General features: G+C 47.7%; 1 long non-coding RNA gene across 1 annotated transcript in view; it reads left to right on the plus strand.

Moving 5' to 3' along the window:
• The first annotated feature begins 7661 nt into the window (after positions 1-7661).
• Positions 7662-17467, plus strand: part of LOC128144487 (uncharacterized) — a 48597-nt gene continuing 38791 nt past the window's right edge. The window contains exon 1 of the long non-coding RNA XR_008236097.1: positions 7662-8204. This is a non-coding gene — a long non-coding RNA (uncharacterized LOC128144487). The remainder of the gene's footprint in view (positions 8205-17467) is intronic.

The following is a 17467-nucleotide window of genomic DNA, read 5'->3' on the forward strand; positions in this document are numbered from 1 at the left end:
GGTTTCCTTTTACTCTCTTGGCAAAGGAAATATTTTGCACAGGGCTCTTGTCAGAGCATCTGTTCCCTTCATTTAAAAACTGGCTTTTTAAGCTATGCTTTTAAAGTATGTAGTATAGCAGTGCTTATATAGTAATTCCCCACTCCATTTTATGATAGGATGCTCTCGTCAGCTGCATATACCTTTGTCTGTTGGGATTGGAGTTTTCCAGCTGAGGTGTCTGCCTTGGACTGAGTTCTTCTGGGGAAGTACCAGCTCAGAGTGAAACAGTCATTTCTGAGAATAAGACTGTGGAAAACCAAATAATTTGGTCCACGTTGAAGCAAGCCTGGCTCTCTCTTGTGGAAAAGGCAAGGAGAAAAGAGAAGACATATTAGAGCTTTTCAGTTAATTCCCTGAATATGCCTATACATGGACCATGTTTTATCCTAACAATGTCTTCCTCTGCACCCAGGAATACAGGGCAGAATTGTCCTTATATTTGTGCAAGCGCGAGGGCTTTGGCCTGAAAGAAATGGATGGCCTGTCGTCGGGTGGAACTTGATCTCCATTTGGTGGCTTCCAGTAGGATGAAAAGAAGCAGTGAACTGGCTGGAAACATGATTAGTTTGCAGTTCGTGCTTTTATCATGTCTGAGACTATTTTTATTTTTTTTTTTTTTAAAGGCAGACCACATCACAAAATGGAAGAAGGTATATGGTTTCCATAACACATAAAAGCCTGGATGAGCTAATCACACTAGGGTGTCCCTGGGGTAGTCCATCATCCTAAAACCACCAGGGATGCGAAGTTGCCCGCTAGAAGGACGGAGCTGGTTTTGTTCAGGCAGCAGGACCTGCAGTGGCCCGGCAGGCAGCCTGTATTTCTGGCAAGGAGCAGCACCAGTGAAGAACTGGTGTGGTTGTCAGGGAGGGAGCATCCAAGTGAAGTAGGTGATGGGCAGCTTGGACTGCTGGGCCACCTCCAGCCTGGGACTTACAGTTTGGGAAGGAGAGGATGGTTCCTCTGTCCGTGCCTCCTTTGCTAATTGCTGCTGAGCCAGGCCATCCAGCATTTGCAGGTGGAAAGATCAGCTCTGTCAGCACCTGCCTTTTGGGTTCATTTCCCTTGGTATTGTAGAGGGAGTGGGTCAAACTGTTTTTTATTAGAGACTTCACCCCAAACCACAGTGATCCTGCAGCACACGTGTCTGCATGCAAAATGACCGTGGATCAGTCAAATGCAAGGTCAGAGGTGAACGAGGTGGGATTCAGGCTGTATTTCCAGGAAGATGGTCTGCTGTATTTGGCCAGAGCTGAGTCCAGATGCAGACCAGGAGCTTGCCCCGCAGTAAGCTTGTCTCCGGATTAGGGGTCAGCAGCCAGGCAAAACCCAGCCACACTTCTCTCCTTTCGTATTTGGAGATGCCAAAGGGGCAGCAGCTGTGGGACACGTCCCTCGAGGAGCTGTGTCACTCTGTCACCCTGCGAATGGGTGCAAGGGTGAATCATGCACTGCATTTCCCAGCCTCCGATAGCAGCGACGGGGTGGGGGGGCAAACAGCTTGGGGTGCAGTGAGCTGGCTGGCTGCTGTCCTAAAAAGAAGACCATGGCATTTTTCTCTCCAGGGTAGCCCTGAAAGTGAAGATATTCAAAGGTAAACAACAGCAATAAAAGAGATGCATTTACGTGAGCTAGAGCCCTGGCCTGTTGTTCGTCAGCTGATGGGCAATTAAACTCTCCCAACAGGTTGTCTGCCTGTACGTGATAAGATAGGAGGGTGTGAGTGGGGTATTATTGATAGTTTCTGGACGCACCGTGTCCTGGGGATTTACACTGGGGAATGATGCAAGCAGACATCTCCCCTGGAACACCCTTTATGTTCAATTCACAACCGATTTGCTTTGAACAAACCAAGATGCGTGTAATCTGCATGAGAAAAGCTTGCAGAGGGACAGGGGCTCAGCCAGCTTCAGCTGCGAGAGCTGATCCAATAACGTACTAACTTACGTGTGGGTAGCGTAACTGGGTGGGCTTGGAAAGGCCTTTTTGGCGGCAGCCCAGCTTCCAGGGAAAGCACGAGAGGCAGCTGACTTCCAGAGCAGGTTTGGTAGCTGAGGGCTGAAAACTCGCTGGATTAGCGGGTCCTGCAAGCCCAACTTGCTAGGCAAAATTTCTCTGAGCTGATTTCTGCAGGGCTTGATCTCTGTATTTATATGTCTTGAAACAAAGAGTGGCCGAAGCCTGCAAACGACATCGTTATCACTAATCATACAAAGCAAAAATGAGCTTCTGCAATGCTGCCCTTCCTGGGACAAAGGCAGGCATTTTGATGATGGCGGGGCAAAGCGGAAGTTCCAGAAGTTTGTAAGAATACGTGTAGAAAGGTAAAGAAAATGCCTGAGTTTGTAGAGGTAGTGTAGTGAGAGACATTTTTTTGTGCAGGGATGTGATGCTGTGTATGTAGCACCTGAGCCATGTGCTTAAATTGGGATGCATGCATGCCCTTGCCAGCCAGGAGGATGCTGCCACCTCTCTTTGTCGTGCACTTCGCTTTGGTCGGATGAGTTTGTGTGCTGAGCTGCCCACAGTGCCTCATAGGGTGGGTGAATTGAATTAGTCTTAGGGAGAGAGGTTTGGCCTTTCCTGCCTTAAGGATGGTGATGGAGGGGACAAAGCCAGGGGTGAGGATGAGGGGAGGTCGGAGGGTCTTGCTACCTTTGAGAGGAGATGGACGGAGCACAGGTGTTCTGGCCAGTCTCCCCAGCTTTTGCTATTCTGTCCCTTTCCATCCCAGCACCAACTGGGTGCTGATGCTGGCAGGAGAGGTTGGTACCCCAGCTGCCGTTGCCTCTGGCAACCTGTTGCCCTTGGCAACATCCTCTCTTGCCCATAGGCTTGTGCCCTTCAAACCTGAGTTTGGTGTTGTAGCAGAGTAAAAGGAAGGTGTTCTGCTGGGGTTGCTTTACTTCAGTTTGAGCTGACCTTTTCCAGTTCTCTCATCTCTGAATTAATCCATCCTCTGCTTCTTTTCAGTCCTGCTGGAAATCTTTACGTGCAGGGGCATTACTCAGCGGAGTATTTAGCCCAAGTGCATTATGGAAAGGCAGGAAGAGCTTCTGGTTGTGCTGTATCTGCAGCATAGGTGTTAAAGATGTATTTGTGAGCCAGTCAGAGAAGAATGCTGAGGAAATCCTGTTCGGGTTAATCTTGTTTAATTTTATAATAAAAAACAGATGGCTGGCCATCTGCTGCTTCTTGCAATCAAATATCTCACAATTAACAGTAATTTACTTGCCCTGAGACTTCCATGATCTTCGTGTGCGTTTTTCTCCCTTTAACCTGAGTATGTGTGGTCCCTTCCTAGAGCGGTGCTGAGCGTAAGCCTAGCCCTGGAGCTGCCTGTAGAAACTCGTGGTGGAGAGCAGTGCAGGGCTCCCAGGAGGCATCTGCTTTCTTGCTGGACCTTCCACTTAACACCCCCAAAACCAGAGGCAGGCAGTGTATTTTCTGCGTTTCAGACCCTGGAGGAACCACGTTCAGGGTAAGCTAAGCGAATCTCAGTACATATCTGCATATGCGTCGTTGCAAGAGATATAAGATGACACTAAAGGGAAATATACAAATTAGATCTATGTTTTCTACCAGGCTATGGGATTTCTTCAGAGCTCAAAATGATTATAGCTAAAGTGGGTTTTCTCCGTCAGTTTAAGTTACTGAACGTAATTAAACGATGCAGGTGATCCTCTGTACTAGGAAAGCTTTCTGAGGGAATTAGCAGCAAAATGCAATGCAGAATAAAACCCACGGGGCAAATATGCTGTTCTTCTGTGCATTTTTTCCTCCAGGAGGCTTAGAGACCCCCAGGATTCATCCCACATAAGCTGTTCAGTGGTAATGCCAGGTGTGATGGGCAATTACCAGCTGCAGAACCAGACAGCGCATCGCTAGCTCGTTTTGGTTGATCCCAAGGATGAATTTGGACCTTTGTGACTTGCAGTATAATAGAGGTGCCTTCTATTTCTGATAGCGCTAATGAATTTGCAGTCAGGCGGTGGAAGTATCCTGCTTTTCAGGGTGATGGGAGCCATGTCTATTTGATAATGCCGGATTTTTACATGGTGCTGGTGCAGCTGAAAATGGCATGTCTTGTTCTGAAATGCTAGTCTGCTGGTTCTGTTACATTATTTCCAGAGGTGACACTGGGAGTAGAGATTGGCCTCTTCAATAACTTCAGGCCTCTTTTGAATATGTCCTTCCCCAACCACCTCTGTAGTTTAATGTCATCAATGGTGAATGTAAATAAATGAATTCCAGATGAGAGATCTGCATGTAGGTAAAAGCTCTCCCAGGCATTCCTATGTGATTGCTAGCTGTTTACTATTCTAATATTTTTTTGCTAGCAGATGAAGAAAAGTAATTGAACTCTTCCCCTCCTCCTCTGCAAAATCACTGGCTTTGTATGCAGTCAGTGTGCTGGTGTTAACTTCATCAGGGAATCAGGTCATGGAGCTAAAAGATATATTCAGATAGCAGGGTACGCTAGACTGCTGCTATGCTTCATCCTCCAAGTTGTTTATTTAAATAGAGAGAAGCCTTCTGAAGGGCAAGAGCTCATTTTAACAGGGCTCCCAAAGGGGACTTCAGGCCATCGGTGGGATCTACAGAGCTAGCAGGTATAGGGTTTCATGCTGCCCCAGCCGCCAAATGATCAGATCTTGGAGGTGCAGCTTGGGAGTGGATCTGACATCCATCCAGAACAGCTCACCATCCAGTCTAGGTAACTGCAGTTAGAAAAACAAAGTGTTTAGTGGAATGGCATGAACACACAGGTCAATAAAATGGTTGTTGTTATTAGAGCAGTGGAAAAATGCTACGTATAACGATCCAGGACCTGCATACCTTGCGCAGAACACATTTTGGAACCTCTCCGTCCTGTTCCCCCCTTTTTCCCCCCTTTCTTGGTGGGACAAGGACAGACTCTTTTGTCCCTCGATGCTTACATTTTCCCCATAGTGCAGCCTGTGTCTACAGCATCTTTTTCAGAAGAAGGGTAAGAATGGATGATCCAATGATTAGGACCTGTATCTGGCAGGTAACCCCACAGAGGGTACTCTCTTTCTTCTGGGGTATGTGCCACTTTGGGATGTCGCTAAGGATGCGATTACAAGTTTTGGTCCAAACTCTGCTCCAGTTCAGGTTTTCCCACCCTCTGGGTTATTTATGTGGCATGGACAGAGGCCCTGCCACTCTCTGGGTGGGTTTGCTCCCACCTGTACATCCCCCATCCTTGTTCCTGCCGCCGGTATGGCATGAGCCCACACCGTTGGTGGAGCTTGGCTCCATCTGCTTGGTGTGCTTGCTGCCCAAGGGGTGTGCAGACCATGAGACTCGCTCAAGCGTGCTCTTCACCCTGCCCCTTGAACACTTGGAGTCGTTGACCCTGCAGGGCTCATCACCCCATTGCTGCCGCTCAGCAGGCTGGGCAAAAGCGTGAACACCCAGCAGACCTCTGATGCTGCTTTAAAGGGTCTGTGCCATCCCTGCTAGGCAGAGCAAAGTCAAGAGGCACTGGGGACAAATAAAGGATGATGAATCAGCCATGCCAGGAAGTGAACCTTGCTCTTTAGGAGAGCTGGATCTTGCCAGCACAAAAGCTAGATTACAAAGCCATTTCCTCCAATTACCTTCTCTGTCAAATCTCTGTGTCGTCTGGCACTAGGAAACCTTGGATCTAAATTCATTGTGAATTGGGGCAACGACACCAGAGATTTCTAAATTAATATCCTGCCAAGAGGAATTGAGCTTGTTTTTTCCAATCATGTCAGTTCTGATTCCTTTGCTTGTCAGAGAAAACTTTGGCTTGCCATCTGGTTTCAAGGGCATGAGTTAGGGAAATCGTAGGTTGCTCAGCCCAGCATGTAGAGCTTGTTGCACAGCAGCTGCAGGGAGCTTTATGTGGAAAAAAAAACGAAACAGGGCTTTGTGGGCTATTCTTGGCACCTGGCAAAGAGCAAAGGGGGAGACCAGAGGCACAGGGTGATGGTGAGAAGGAAAGAGAAGGCACCATCTCCTCCCTGAAACAGCGGGAATGTGTACAGGTTGTGCACAGGGAAATCCGAGTGTGGTGTGGGAGTCACATAATTCAGAAAAATGGATTAATAGGCTATACATATACTTGTAAAGAAGGTGGTTTTGTGGTCTGGAATTGTGTGGCGCAGGCAGTCAGTGTGTGAGTCCATTCTCTGACCCCCATTCATTCTTTTGGAAGAGAAATAGTAATGAATTAAATAACATCCAAAGCTTTAGGGGTGCCCCTAACCAGAAGTTAGGATCCTGCTCTCGCTTCCCCACTAGCTTTCTGCCTCCTCTCCCTTGGGAGGAAAGTCTGTGATGTCCCCCTTTCTCCACACACGGCTCGGTGCTGGAGGTGGCTGTTGCTGAAAGGATGGCAAGGAGATGTTTCCACAGAGACCTCCTCTCTGCAGAAAGGCAGTGGCATGTCTCTCCTTGGTAGCTGTTTACCAGAAGTGCCTCAGACCCCTTGCCATTATTCAACTCCGAAAAATGAACACAGTGTTGCACTTACACGGCTCTTGGAAACCTGCAGCAGAGTGGACTGGGATGCGTTACTGTCCTCTTCGGGTCTTCCCAATAGAAAGTTATGAAAGTTAGCCATTCTGGATGCATTTAAAGACCATGGTGTGTTTGCTCTGTAGGCTAGCTTAGATACATTCAACTGAATGTCAAAGGACTCCTTTGCACTGCAAAACCCATGGACCTTAATATTCCCGGGAAAGGAGCAGCACATTGACCAGCTACTGTGCTCTAATGCCACCTAGTTGGGGTCTGGTGACCCTGTTACCTGAAATGCATGCTTTTACAGGCTGGGATGACTCTGGGACAGCGTTCTCCACAGCTGCTGCTGATGGGAATGCTACAGACCCAGAAGGTAAGCTGTGGTGGGGTTGGTGGGAATTGGGAAGGTCTGCGTGTCCTTGTCCCACTGCAGACAGACCGGGACAGTCTTCAGAAAGGGGGGGTGCAGGTCATAGGGGAGGACCACACAGCAGCAGGGGACAGCTCAGTGCCTGGCACATCTCCTCCTCTAGGAGCAGATTTGGGGTGCCGGTGAGCCGGGTGGCTCCATTGCCAGACCATGCTGAGAAGAGGCAGAGCCAGGGATGCCAAAAACTACAGACCTTGAGTGCCGGCCACGTTGCTGTGAAGGGGGCTGGTGCGTGTGGCTGGGTGAGAGAAGCCCCCAAAGAAGAAATCCTGAAATCCTGTAGGAGCCGCCAGCCTGAGCAATGTGTGAAGGGCTTTTTAGGATGGTGAAGCTGATTGCCATGTGGATGATGGTTTATGTCCCTCCCGTTAGCTGCTCCTCTTCTTTGTGGGCGAAGGAGCCTCGTGGGGTGCGCTGGAGCTGAGCCCCCTCAGCCGGTGCCACAGGGGATGCACGGTTCCTTTGTCAGGGCATCAAGACGTCGGCAGCGGGTGCCCAGCCAGCGGGTCGCATCTCTGCAAAGGCACCGTCAGCCCTGGGTGCCAGCGTTCCCACCCAGCCATTGAGAAGGGGGCACCTGGTTTCCCCGGGCATCCCTGCCATCAGCTGCAGCTGCCAGTGCGGGGACCATCCCCCGGGGCCATGTGCCTCCCCTCCCGGCCCCTTCGCAGCTGCAGGTGAAGGGTCTCTGTGCATGCAGCATCTCGGGGAACGCAACGCTATCGGTGCCAACTGCCAGCCCTGCAGGGGGAGGCTGCCGCTGCGCCGGCAGGGAATTTGGAGAGCTTTCCAGATCTCTCCCCCATAAGCTGTTTGTAGAAAGCCATCTGCCCGCCCCGGGTACTGAGCTGGGGTCCGGCACAGGCGTGCCGGAGCTGGAAAGGCACAGCAATGGGCGACGTCCCTCTTCTCTTAATATTAAACCCACGTCCTGCCCGTGGCTGCCCGCACTGCTCAGCTCCTGACAAAAGGATGAAAAGATGGGCAGCCTCATGCTTTCCGGACGAGCCAGCAGCTGCGGAGGTGTTGGTGGTCAGTGCCGGGAGCACAGGGGCTGCGTGACCAAGCACCTCATTTATCAACCCCCCCCCCGCCCCCTGCACACCCAGCAGCCCCAGCTCCTTATCTCTCTTCCCAGCACTGGCGTGGTCCGTGACAAAGGCTGGAGCAGAAGAAATTGGTCTCTGTGTCATCTCTGCAGCCCTCTTCTCAGCTGGTGGGTCCTGCTATGCCCGTCTGGCAGCACTCTGGCTTGCTGAGTCCTGGGGTGTTTTCGGGTGCTGTGCTGGGAAATCCTGCTCATGGCTCCTTCGGCAAAGGGCCGCTGGGGGCTTTCTCAACCGCGGCTTTATAACTTCGAACAGATGTGGTTTTGAAAACTTCAGCTTTGAGGCATGCTCTCTTTTTAAACGGCTTCGGTGGAAATTTGCACTTCAGTGGATGTGTGGAAAAATGGTGTTTTCAAAGTGAAAATGAAATGAAAACCAGCCTCCCCCCTCCTCCCCCTCCCTCCCCCAGTGAAACGTTGTTTGGAAAGTGAGGCCTCTGTTTTGAAATATTTGAAGCACGGAGACATCCTCCATTTTACTTCTTCCGCTTTGCTGTTCCTTTCTTTGCTTCTATTTCCCTTATTTTCTTTATGTCGCGAGTCCGTCCCCAGCCAGCTCCCCTTGCTCCCTTCATCACTCATAGGGTGCAGGGTGTCACGAGAGGTCTGCTGAAGCGTGTCAAGTCCCTATTTTTTTCCAGGTTTTTTTTTTGTTGTTGTAAAATGTGCTCAGAACTGAAACTCTGTATAGAAACTTTGTACCTGAATTAGGGTTTATAATTTATGCCCGCTTCCCTGGGGCTGTGCGTGTGAGCTGGCTGCCTTGGGTCCTGCCCGTGCATGGGAAGGAAAGCGGATGGCTTCCCAGGAGCTGCTGGTTTACCTGTGGCTGGGGAGCCTGTGTGCACTGGCAGCTTGCTAAAATCCTCATGTTCTGCTGCACATCCTTTCCTCTCTGGTTGGGGAGATGTTGCTGTGTGCTGCGGTCCCGTGCCCGCAAGGCAGATTTGACGCAGAGGGCCTGTGCTGTATAAGCTTGTGCGTGTGTCAGCTTGGACATGGTGTCCTAAGCATCGTGTCTGAGAAACCCTACTTATTCAGAGGTTGTCCCCTTTGCTGGGGAAAGTCTGTGTGTGGAAATAGCTGGTACTGGTGCCAAGCTCTTCTTCCAGCTCATCATTGCGTGGGTGTGCAAGAGGAACGGGCAAGACCTACAAGGCGGGATGCAGTGGGGTGATCGAGGCTGCAGTGGATGATGCAATGTCAGTCCTTTCATAGCTGTCTAGACAGAGAGATGCGAAGGGCACGCCGGATGCCAGCTGCATGTCACAGAGCCGGGCTGGTGGGGCTGAGATTGGAGGGATGCTGCTGGGTGCGGGGGAGGATGGACCCGGCGCTGCGGATCGGTGGCGATGAGACGCTGCGTCTCTGCATTGTACAAGGAGCTGCTCACGTGGTTTCAGTCGAGCCAAAATATGCTTTCAGAAAGAGAACGGACCAGATGTCTTATTATTGCTGTTCACAATGCTGTCCTCCGAGTACAACGATCCATCAGGGGGGCTCGGCGCAGCCCTACAGAAAAGTTCCTGACACGTTTTTACAGCAGGGCCAGGTTCTCACCACTTGTGTGCATTTGTACCCCTTGACAAATAGCTGTTTGACTTCGGTTTTGTTCAAAGTCGCGGTGGTGTCAAGCACAGGGCTCCTATTCAAGTGCCCACCAACGGTGATCCACAACTCGCCGTTTCCTCTTCTTTTCTTGCTTTGTTCCCCCGTGACAGTCACTCGGGAACTTTTTCTTTTTTTATCTCATAGGGTTTTTTGAAAGACAATTTTAAAGGATTTATCCACAGCAAAACAGTGCCTCTAATAAGGACTGTAAAAATGGCTTGGGAGTATATGGTGTGAGGAATTCCCATTTGCATTGATGTGTTGCTGACATGACACTTAATTTTTGTGGGGTGTTTTGGGTTTTTTTGGTAATTTTTTCCAACAAGTTGATTTGTAGAATTGGCTGGCAAAGCCTTGCTTACATTGAGAAATGCAGCTTTTTCTACAATGGACTGGCTCATCCTTGATGAATGGTTCTTCTTAAAGGTGGGACATGTGCTCCTAACTGCTCTGAGCACCTTGGGCATGGAGGAGAATTAGTTATGAACTGCGGTGTATGTCCTGCTGTATAAACAAGTGTATAGGTAAGGCGTTGACTTTAAACTGCTTTCTAAGTTATGTGTGTGCCCAAAGTTGCCTATAGAGACTGGACCCCAGATGTGTCATGGGCTGTACAAACACATAGTGCAAGGATGTCCCAGCCTGCAGCAACTGGCAGTGGGAGCTCCCAGGGTGCTGGTAAAACCCATGCAGATCAGTCCATGCAACCCTGGCTGCACAGTGCCAAGATGACGTTTCTGTCTAGGTCCCCTGGTTATTAAAAGTTTGGTTTTATATATGAGGAGTCCTTTGTGTTCTCCAGACTGTGACTTTCTGCTGTACTTCTCTAGCTGAAGTTCTCCTTTGAATTCAGCAAGTATTTTGTGTGCTCAGAGAGCATTTTCTATCACTTGAGCCTGAAAGGAAAGAGGATTTATGAAATGGGGAGCGTGAGGCACCAACTCAGCAAATACCAAAGCACGTATGTAAGCGTTTGCACGTCAGAGATGTAAGTACGCAAGTGGTCTTGATCTTAAGCCACTCTGTAGTGCTGGGTCCAAAGGCCGAGCTGAGAACATGCAACACAGTTTGCATATTGGCATTTTCAGGTGTCTTGTCTAAGGAGAGCTTTCTCTCTGCTGTGATCCTGCATCTTCTTCCAATCACTCTCAGTATCAGCCTGTTTAATAGATGTACAGTGAACCAGCACCCTCAGCAGGTACGGAATGCCACGTTGTCAGTGCAGTAGATTCATTATCTTCTCATGGTCTTAGTCTCCATTCCCTTAAATTCTGGTAAATACATCATGATGTATCTGACCTATTATTGTTTCTCACTCCTTCTGACCTGTTGATGTGCCCCAGTATGGGTCATCGTTATTGAGATCTTTGGTGGCCCTTCCCATGCTCTTATACTTTCTCTAGAGTTTAGCTTTCACTCCAGCCTTCAAAGTCATCTCACAGGGCATTGCAAGCTTCTTTCTAGCCAGATAAAGCCTGGGGGCTTTACCCTTATCTTGTGGCAGATAATATGAGCATCTTGATTGGTAATTGTGAAGTCAGGATCTGTAATCAATTTTTCTGTAAAACACTCAACCTTAAGGTGCACCTTTATCCACCTATTAATTAGCACAGGGAAAGGATACTCATGTCTAGAGGCAGAAGACAAAAATAGGAGCAGGGAGGAAAGAGAATTGGCTCCTTTGTTTGAATGATAAATATTGTTCCCTTTGTGTCTTAAATGAAACAAAAGTTTGGCTAAAATGAGTGTAGTTTCAACTCTTGGAAACACAGACTTAAAAAGGATTGGAGAAAATAGTCCTGGAATAGGCACCAGAGACTCCATCCAGCAGATTCCTCTCATTCCAAGGCAAGCTCAGCAATACCTGTGTGATTCTTCATAAATGTTTGTTTAACCTGTTTCTGGGACTGTTGCAATGTTCTTTTTTGTAAATGCGAGGCTCAGGAGCACACACAATTGCTTGGGTTCTCATGTTAACCCCTGTGAGCTGTGGCTTTGGGAAAAGCACCAAATATCACAAAAGCTGTTAACACTTCATTATTTGCATAAATTATTTTTCCTTTTTCCTTTTTAATAGCAACTTGGAAGCAGTTTAAAAATCCTGCCATGGACGGCTCTGTCGGAGAATAGATTTTTTTTCACAAGTCTTCATGCGGAATTGATTATACAGTCCTATGTGCTAGAGCCCTCTGTGGAAGGAGAACTTGATGTACCTCCATATAAATCTACGGGCAGTAGGGCTTGTTCTGCCAGATTCAAAGGAAAGAGAAGAGTCCCCTAGGGATGAGAGCAATAGCTAACAAAAGCAGATAGTGTCTGACAAATCTTATTAATATTGAGGATTCAAGGTCTGCTGAACTGGAGAGCCTGGCAATATATCCTTGTAGTAGATGGTAAGGATACCTGCTTGAGGACCAGGCAGCTTTGCCAAAGAAGAAATGCAGATTAAAGAAAATTCAAAGTAGATAGTTGAAGTGTTTGTTGGTTGGCTGGACTAGCTAAAAAAAACCCAAAACAATGATCAAAAGCAATTTCAGTTGACCCCATTGAAGGCTTTTGGGGAACTCCTGGGAGAGAAGGTAAAAATGCTTTTGATCCAATATCTTTCATTTGCCCTGAAGAACTACATTTTTTAAGACTAACATGTAAAAAAAAAACACACTAGGATTTTTTTTTTATAGTTAGAAAGTAGCCCATATCTATATTTGGTGTGACTATAATCTATTGCTAAGCACAGCCTGGGGTGGTAGGCTAACAGCAGCTCATAGAAACGCCGTCTCTACAAGTGATGGCAAGCTGACTTTTCACCTTCTGATCTGGGCTGATGGCTACCTTTGGAAGACCCTCATGGCGATTAAGGGATGTACTGTGATTGCATTTCCAAGCCTCCGATACTCACGTATCCCACTAGAAAGCTAACGGGAGAGCGCCCTGTTGTAATACCATGAACTGCTTTGGGGACATTTAAGTGTAAGTGCGTTAAGTCATGATTTATATTCACCACTGAGCCTTGAAATTTCTTCCAGGAGATCCCAGCATGCTTGTATGTCTTGGCTCTGCAGGTTACAGGGATGTTGAGAGATAGCTGAGCTATCATGGGCAGTTCTGATTTGCGGGGTTCCTTGAGGCAGGCAGCTTCCCTGGTGGGTGTGATTTTTTTTTTTCTTTTGTGTGTTTTTCGTTTGTTTTGTTCATTGCACAATTCCTTGGCATAACGCCTTTCACCTTGTCTCCAAATGATTGTTTTTTCCTCTGCGTCCCACTCGGTGACTCAGGTCAAAGGCATCTTATTCAGTGCAGTATGTTTCTTGGATTTTTTTGCTTTTCCAGATGTGTGTGAGCTCTAGGATCATAACTGGAACAGAGACAAGTGTTATCAGTGGCTTTGGTGCTCAGCTGTAGTTCTCCCAGAAGGTGAAAGGGGATGAGGCTTGGACATAGTATGAAGGACCCTCATTTTCCATCCCATTACAGTTGATGACTATACCCCTTTGGAGCTGGTTCAGGTGGCAGGTAGCTCTTGAGCTGTTTTATTCTCTAGCAGTGCTGGCAAGAATTTCAGATGAAACTATCACCAAAGTAGTGGCTTCAGTGTACTCTCTGCAAGACGCAGTGATTCAGCACAGATCCTCTCTAGGGACAGCCTCACGAAATGAGGGTGCAAAGTCCAAAACTGGAAACTGCCCAGACTTCCCTACTCATCTCCCAGCTGATGCTGCGAGTACCTCTTCTCAACATGGTTGATCTTGGGAGTCTTTATGGTGGCTTAAGGTTCTACCTCTGCATTGGTCTTAACAGCCTGGAGTCTATCTACTGACTGAGGCTGACTAGGACAGAGAAATCAGGTACCTGCATGTCTCAGTTTGAAGGCTCAGCTTCCCCAGTATAAGTTCATGGGATGAGACCTCCTTGTAAATCCAGCTGTGGCTCCATCCATTGGCCATGGAGCTGCAGGACATGATATGCCCTCACTCTCCCCCTGTAAGGACTTGTGTTGAAACACTTGCCCAAGGGAACAGGCAACCTGGGCCACTTGCCTTTTGTTCCCCAGCCTGAAAGATCCCCACCACAACTCCACCTCTGAAACCAGGCTACTGTGCAAAAAAAAAGGTGGCAAGACTGATGGGCGAGGAAAGCAACCAGCACCTCCTCCTCCCACCACCTGGAGCACTTGTCTCTCCCTGGGCACTACTAGGGGGCTGCCTGCTGGGTCGTGATTCCCCTTTGGAGAGCGCAGCACCATCCATGTCTCCCTACAAGGAGTGTCCAGGATCAAGCCACACAGGTTTCCAGCTTGGATTCTCCACAGCCAAAGCAAATCAAACTCTTAAATACTTCTGAACTCTTGAAAGACCCTCAGATACTGTGATGACGAGCCCAAAAATGCTTGGGTTATTAGCTGCTAATAACCGTGGAGGTATGCCAGCGCTGGGAATAGCTCATGCTGTCATCACAACATGGAAAAAAGGCTGGCTGAACAGTCGAACGCCTTCATGTAGATGTTTCTGAAGAGCCTAGGCTGATGTGCTCAAAATGGGGGGTTTAGCTACAGGGCTGTTGTGTAGCTCCTACTAATTTCTGATCTGGCTCTTGAAATCCTGGCCCATATGTAAGTCAAGCTGGCTTTATTCAGCTTACTCTTTCCTATACGGCAGGGAATGCCTTGCTCTGAAGTGAGAAGGAATGTGCCTCTGGTATGCTAAGACTATGGATTTCTGATGATATCTTGTGAAAATGTTTCTGACTGGGGTTCTGGCCTCTTGCTTCCTGGGATACGTGTTTCACTTTGCACTGACTTGCAGTGAAAAATATGCAATGTCAGTTTGAAGGATTGTGCTTTCTACCCTGCTACCAAGCCAGATGTTTTTCCCCTAGGCAGATCTTTGGTTTTTTATTTTTTCTCCTCAAGCTAAGGTTTTTAACTGAATTCATACTGGTAGAGTTTCCTCCCTTTCGTGTTGTGTAAGGTCCTGGCAGTGGGGTCAGGACTTGTAATCTGCAGATGGCCTGAGGTCTTGTGATCCAAAGCACCATGAAGTAAGTTGGAAATGGCCGGGGGGAATTTCTGTGTGTTTCAGAGGGAGCAGTGCCTGATGCGGAAGCACATATGCTTTTGTCTAAACTAAAGTCCGTGCAGCCAAACCCCTTTGTATTGGAATTATAATGTTAATTAGATCTGACCAGGAATTTCCCAATGTTGATATACAGTGATTTTTGCAGGTTGAGATTTCCAGCTGAAAGTGTATTGAAAGACTGGAGAGTTTTTGCCAAAGCATGTCTTTTAAAAACAAAACAAAATCCCCAAGCCCCTTTTAGTGCACACCTAACCTGACTTTGCCACGTTCTCCCCTAAATGACATGCCCAAGGTCCCACAAGAAATCTGTGGCAGATTAAGGAGCAGGAGTGCTGCTTTTCTTTTCCTTGGACCCCCATCTGGCGTTATGGGATCGCCTATTCCAGCTGGGATTGACCTCAGCCAGAGCTTGGCTTCTCCGAAGCGGAGTTAGTGTGTCCTCACCATCAGTGCTTCCACCAGCAGGAATGGAGGAGGGAGGAAAATGGAGCTGAGATCATATAAAGTGATCATTACAGGAAAAAGAGACTGAAACCACATCCATTTCTGCTTCCTGCCTGTGATTTTTCAGCTGTCTGTGAGTAACTGGATGACTGCTGGGAATAGTGGGAACCCGACTGTCATCTCTGCTGTTCTCTGTCAAGACGAGGCAGCTCTGAAAGAAATTAGCAATATCTTTTTTCATCTTGGTGCCGTAAGAGTTTATGTAAGTTCCTCCTCTGTGCTCTGACTCCTGCCTATCAGTGGTGAGGTAGTTGCCATCTCACTGCTCCTCTGGCATTTCATTATAGTACAGCTTCATATAGGTAGGAAGAAGAGGAGGTTGGAAGTAGCCTCTTTAGATGACACCTCTAATGACCTTAAGAGAAACAAATCATTAAGAAGCCTTCTTAGACTTCTAGCTAAGTTTCTAGCTCATGTTACCAAGCACACTGTACCATGTCCCTTCATCCGAGGCTCAACAAGGCTTAATGGGCCGTGCAAATAGCAAGGCCTTATGTGTATGCTGCAACATATCTATAGCACCAGACACTGATTCATGTGCTAAGTTGGTACTGATGGGTGCTTTAAGTTGTGTATTGCATCATTGCCATAGTCTTTGCTTGTTACTTAACCATAAGGAGAGCTTTAGACATTGCATGCATTTTGATTATAATTGCTACAGATGTCTGTAACCTGCAAAACTGACCTTCTTGCAACTCTTTGACCTTTAACACATGAATAGCAATGCAATCTTGGCAGCACCTTGCTTTTCTTAGCACTTTGGATATCATAAAATTACAGAGCATCCCAGGCATCTCAAGAAAATGCGTGTCTTAATTTATTCCAGCCTTGAGAATATTCTTAGGCCATTGTGCTAATCGACCCTTCAAAGGATGTGCGTGCACTCTCTTCCCCCACCGCTTCTAAACCTTGGCTTGAAGGATGCTTGTACAATATTCAGCTGTTCTGAGCCTTGAGTTGAATCAATGTTCCTTATCTTTCTATGGATGGTGATAATGACTTTGCAGACCATGTACTCCTAATGTTTCTCACATAAAAAAAAGTCACTGAAGTCTGGAGAGAGTCTCCTCAATGTTTCTATTTATAAGCCCAAATGAATATGGGCCCTGCAGAGATCATCATCTCCTGCTGCTTCTCCCAGCACCAGCCTGTGTGTTTCTTCTCAGTCTTTGGCTTTCCTTCCACTTTCTAGAGCAGTTGTCATGCTGCCCTGAAGGTCCTCGGATCCTATATTCTGCCCAACACAGGTTCTTCTTGGAAAGTGTTTGTGCACTGCAGGTAGTTTCGTTTATTGCTGCTTAAAGCAAGACCCATGTGGCTACCCTGGCATCTCTGCTGCTCCCAAATAGGAGCTAGTTTTCTCACAGGAGTTGTCTTCTCAGTGGTGCTATGGGTCACAGCGTGAAAAAACTCCAGCCAAACAGCTCTGTCCTGAAGGCCTACGACTGTCGACTGGGAACCTGGCCCGAGGTAAGCCAGTACCCAGTCTGCACCCTGCACCTTGGCCCAGGCATCAGACCAGCCCCATGAATGAGCCAAGAGAAGCTGATGACATTGCTTTGCCCAGAGGCTGCTGCAGCAGAGGAAGTCTAATCACAAACTTCAACAGGCTTTGGATCAAGTCTACAACAAAGCTGTTCTAAGAAGGCAGTGTCAACAGACTGCTATTTTCCTGCAAAACCAGCTTAGCTTGGTGCAGGAATCATAAGATCTCTCATTCAGAGGGCTCTAATCAGTCCTCCTCCTCCTCTGGGCCTGTTAAGTGGGATCCAACCCATAAGCTCTATGATTACAGCAGATACCAAAGACCTATGTAAGGGCTGAACAACTCCTTTTATTTATTTTAACGATTGCTTCAAGTACAAGGTTGGTCAAAGTAGTGCTGGTGGTGGAAGAGCAAAGAACTTATGCCTCTTCACATGAAACGTTACTTCAATTTCCAGCTACTTCCGGCTCAGGGAAATATTGTTTACAGATGGTGCAGTCACAACGCGGTTGTACGCCGCTCTGTTATTCTCAAGATGGATTTATTACTGCAGAGAAATCTTTCTGCTATCTTGTTTCCCCTCTTCCCTCTCCTGAGGTTCACTCTCCCCACCATGTGGAATGGTTCTGCTCAAAATCCATCCAGTGGCAAGACGTAAAAATTCAACATCTATAAACTTGACAGACTGGTTTGCT

The sequence above is a fragment of the Harpia harpyja genome, chromosome 7 (assembly GCF_026419915.1).
Source record: "Harpia harpyja isolate bHarHar1 chromosome 7, bHarHar1 primary haplotype, whole genome shotgun sequence".
Taxonomy (NCBI): domain Eukaryota; kingdom Metazoa; phylum Chordata; class Aves; order Accipitriformes; family Accipitridae; genus Harpia; species Harpia harpyja.